The 4,924-nt window shown below is 33.6% G+C and overlaps 1 long non-coding RNA gene across 1 annotated transcript; it reads left to right on the forward strand.

Annotated features, from left to right (window-relative positions):
- The first annotated feature begins 441 nt into the window (after positions 1–441).
- LOC145100616 (uncharacterized) lies at positions 442–1,928 on the forward strand. The gene is made up of 2 exons (XR_013705161.1): positions 442–858; positions 1,676–1,928. It is a non-coding gene; the product is annotated as an uncharacterized LOC145100616 (long non-coding RNA).
- Positions 1,929–4,924: the final 2,996 nt, after the last annotated feature.

Raw genomic sequence — 4,924 nt, forward strand, 5'->3', positions numbered from 1 at the left:
ACCCATATACCCACCCTTACCACCATAACCAACCAACCACAAAATTTTACATACGTTTTCAGTTTACTCAAACTTTATGTTTATTTATTTTGATTTATTTAATTATTGTTATATTTTAAATATGCTAATTGTGTAAGATACGTTTAAAATTTTACCTCCCACCCACACATTTACCCCTAACATCGACACTTACCCCTACACCAATGTGAGTTTATATAGACACTAATTGCCATATCAACACTAAAACTGAGTTTTGCACTAAAAGCTTGCATTTAAAAAAATCATTTATCGAAGTATTGTTGTTTTAAAATTATTTACAAAGACATGGTAGATAAAGTTAATTTTTGAATGTGAACCCCTTTGTTTTATTAAAAATTGAAAACTTATATAAGAATTATTAAATTTTGGTTGCCGAATATTTTAGCAAAAGAGTTTGTCGTCGACATCTGTCGACGGTGATTTACGTTCGGTGGGGCGAAGCCCATTAAAAATGAAAACTTCACTTAGCGGGAAAAAGGAAAATTATATCACAATCCCGCTTTTAGGAGTTCGTCGATTCAGAATTGGAATGAATCTCCTGCATACATGCTTCGCCGATCAACTTTTCGACCTAGATCGCCTGCCCTGCTCCGCCGCTCTCCCCTATTTAAACCCCCCCTCCATTCAACGCTCTTCCACATTTCTCCGCCCTCTTCCTCCCTACTCAACCCTTGATCATTTGCCCTCCTCTATGTTACTATAACTTGCCTTCGATCATTGTCCATCTTGCCGTATGAAAATTTTGTTGGTTCTTTCTAGATTGTGGAGTGCTATGTTTTAACCGAGGTTATCGGTTTTGTTGCTATCTGGTTTTTATTGGTATGGGGATTTGTTGATGTAGTTTAGAAATATTTTGGGATATGAAGTATTTCACCCCTACATTTGCTACATCTTGTGTTGGTTACATGCATTGTATTTGTCTGCTGGTGTCACTGGGAGTATGTTATCTTTGTTGGATCCTTCCTGTTTGTGCATTGCTTTTTTGGAATTACGTCGTAGCTGCTAATTGTGTTTCATGTTGGTGTTGAATACTAAAATAATTCATTGCTATTAAATTCTCGATTTGGTGAAGTTAATCAGGTTCAGAGGCCATCTAGCTGCAAAATTATATTATATCTATGCAAGATAAACAAGATAAAGGTTCTTGATGGTTCGTGACAAGTCCCAAGGACTCATTGTCTATATCAGGAGAGCTAAAAAGAGTCCAGTCCAGTAATCGCAAGCCTTTTCATGGCCAATCCCCAATAGCCCTCACTTTATGCTTATTTTGGGTTGGAGGGTATTTTGGTAATTTACTTAATATGCATGTTTTGCGTCTAGTGGACTAGTGGTCGTACTATTTATTCTATAGTCATTTGGTCTTTTGCAATAGTTTATTGAAGTTATTTCGGGAGTTCTATGTTTTCTCTGTTAATTTAGTGTTAGGTTTATCAGTCCGCTCCAACTGCAAGTAGTCAAGATTTGGGAGGTTCATGTTTTAAAGTACTATTGTGATGAATTTTGTTTTTCATATGTTGTACTTTGGTGTCTTGGTTTGTTGTTTATGACCACGATATTTTATTTACATGCAAATGTGTAGTTGCACAATTTTATCAAACATGTAGAAATTTTACACTATGTCGTGATGATTTTACAGATTCTTTCAACATCGAGTTTCTCCAATAGACAGACTGTGAACTAAAGAGTTGACAACTAGAATGAAGTAAGGACCATTAGATGAAGAGATTGGAATTCAAGATGCCAAAACCCAACTTTCTATCCATATATACAAGTGTTTGAAAGGCTGATATGTTTAAATTGATTGCTTCTCTTCTTCATGAAATGCTTGTGTTGGTTATATTTCTGATTACTATAAATCAATTATTTTCTAAGTTTTGAAGTTTGATTGATGAACGGGTGTGTCTTTGTGTGTATATATAAATTATGAAATTGTTTGTGTATTTTGTGAAAAACACTTGAAATTTGTATGACTTTTCATTTGAAAAAGCTTCAAGTTTAGAACTGTTGGAAAGCAAGATTACATATTATTTTATAGACAACTGAACAAAGAAGTTTGATTTGAATTTGTGTTTAATTTATATTTATGTTTAATTTGGATTTCCTTAGGTGTTTATATATTTTTTATAATTATTCTAGAAGTTGCTTTGGTTATTTAAAAAATATATATATATATTTAATTCAACAAAAAAAAAACACACATAAAGGTAAAATGATCATTTTTATCATTTAGCATAATATAACCAAACAGTATGTTAAAAATTCTAGACCTCTTAAAATTTTTAGATCCTATCAAACAACTGTAAAAGTGGCAATAAAATAATTATAATCACATTCTTTTTATTTAATCACTAGTTTTATTTTTTGATATTATATACACATCATAAATAAATTAATGATCATTACATACCGTCATATTTTGTTCTTTTATTATGACATTTTTTACTTTTAGACATACAACATAACATAAAACCCATTACACATTATTTTCCCATATATAAATCAAACATAAAAACACGGTCATATTTGGCCAAATTATTCAACTGAGGTTAAATGTTACATATGGACACACACACATTAAAAAAAACGCCACTATAATATAATTACAATCACATGTTTTGTTACGTTTAGTAAGTGGCTAAACGATACATATGGACACATGACAATTAATAAAAACACCACCATAAAATAGTTATAATCACATATTTTATAATTTATCATGAAAATTTTTAGTTATTAACCACACATAATATAATATAACGTGGCCATAAATTACTTACATCCACCTGATTTGTTAGGTTTAAGATGTGGCTAAATGATACAAATGACCATAGGAACAATTCATTTGACAATATGTATTACCTTTAGCCACATTAAAATCCATTGCACATTATTTCCGATAAAACGAACAAAAAGTCGTGGCAAATTGTCATATTTGGCCACATTATTCGACTGAGGCTAAACAATACATTTAGACACAAACTATTAAAAAAAATGTCACCATAAAATGCTTACAGCCACATGGTTTGTCACGTTTATTATATGTGTCTAAATGATACATAAGACCATACAAACAATTCATGTGACCATAAGTATTAGCTTTAGTCACATTAGTATCCATTGCACATTATTTCGATAAAAAGAACACAAATATGTGGCAGATGGTCATATTTTGCCACATTATTCGACTGGGGCTAAATGATATATTTGGACACTTGAACAATTAAAAAAAACATCACCATAATATGCTTACAGCCAATTGATTTGTCATGTTTGTTATGTGACTAAATGATACATAATGTTGTACAAAAAATTCATGTGACCAAAGGTATTATTGTTAGCCACATTACATTTCTATATGTGTCGCTAAATGATATATATGGTCATACAAACAATTCATGTGACCATAGGTATTACCTTTTTGCCACATTAGATTTTTATATGTGACAATATATATACTAATGATCTCATCTATAACCATTACGATTTTTAAATGTGGCGAAAATAATATAGGATTTTACCAATGATAATTTTTCAGACTTTATAATGAAATCGTCACATTTTTCCTGAAATGTGGCAAAACAATTTTTAAAAAGGGTGGTCGTAGGTCGTTTTTGTTGTAGTGTCGCTTGGTATCTCATCATGTTCTTGTTTGATTGTTGGCTTAGGATCGTGAACATGAGCCTCTAAGTTAACCTTAGTTTTACAAGAAGATGTGAAGTGTATAGTCAGCCAGAGCCCAAACAGGAAAGTGATTTCCAAAATACTCATACTTTTTATATATGTTGAATTTGAACTTGCTAATGTGTGAATTGTTAGAAATGCTTGTTAATGGATAGGCTAAGGATTCCTTCAGGAACTGTATGAGAAGGATTGCCTAATTTGTATGATGCCTTATCGCTTAGGGAGTTGCTTGTTATATTCTATTTGATTACGTGAATTGCTAACTTGTATGTTGTATAGTTGTATACAGTTAGGATTATATAGCCTTATAATGACTGACTTAGCCTTATTTCATGTTCCTTGTTTGGTTGTTGGCTTAGGGTAAAGTCATTTATTCAAAATTCTATCTGATCATGTAAATGTGTACAAGAACAGACTCGCCGAGTCCAAGGCCATCTTCAACAAACTCGCCAAGTCCATGCACATGTTCATACAACTCGTCGAGTACACCCATGTGACTCGCCGAGTCTCTTCAGTTCTCAATCCATACATAGGCTTTTCGAGCCATGCAGGAAATCCAATCCATATATCCACTCTTCTACAACCTAATCCTCACATAAAGTTGCAAACTTTACATGAAACCAAGGAGATATAAGCCCAAAACACTCTAGGTCTTGGGTTTTAGACAAAGGAGCTTCACCAACAACTCAAAGAATGAAGCTTTAAGACATTCTAGGCCATCATGAGTCTAGATCTGAAGTAGCAACCCCATAATTAACTCCAAATCCCAGATAGGTCTCAAACAAGCTAAAGAACTCCCAAAACTACCACCAAGGATGAACCACAAAGGAAATAGCTTAAGATAACGGCTCCTTACCTCAGAGATGTGCCCAAATCTTTTGTAGATCCCAAATCTATACAAGCCCTATGATGTTAGCTTCCAATTTCTCAAGCTCCTTCCAATAATTTCCTCTTCCAAGCCCCAATATGCTCAACAATGAAGCCTCACATGAAATTAGGGTTTTCTGGAACTCTTTGGGGAAAAAAGAGGCTGGGAGAAGGACATTACGTCCTTTAAATAGGGTGCAAGCTCTAAGATTAGGGTTTTCTCATTCTAGCACCAACTCGTCGAGTCCAACTTCCGACTCGGCGAGTTGGTCACTTAACTCGCGATCCAAACCCGCTCCGACTCGGCGAGTAAGCGTACCTACTCGTCGAGTCCCTT

This window comes from Lactuca serriola, chromosome 4, assembly GCF_051521515.1.
Source record: "Lactuca serriola cultivar US96UC23 chromosome 4, Lser_US96UC23_V15, whole genome shotgun sequence".
NCBI classification, from domain to species: Eukaryota; Viridiplantae; Streptophyta; class Magnoliopsida; order Asterales; family Asteraceae; genus Lactuca; species Lactuca serriola.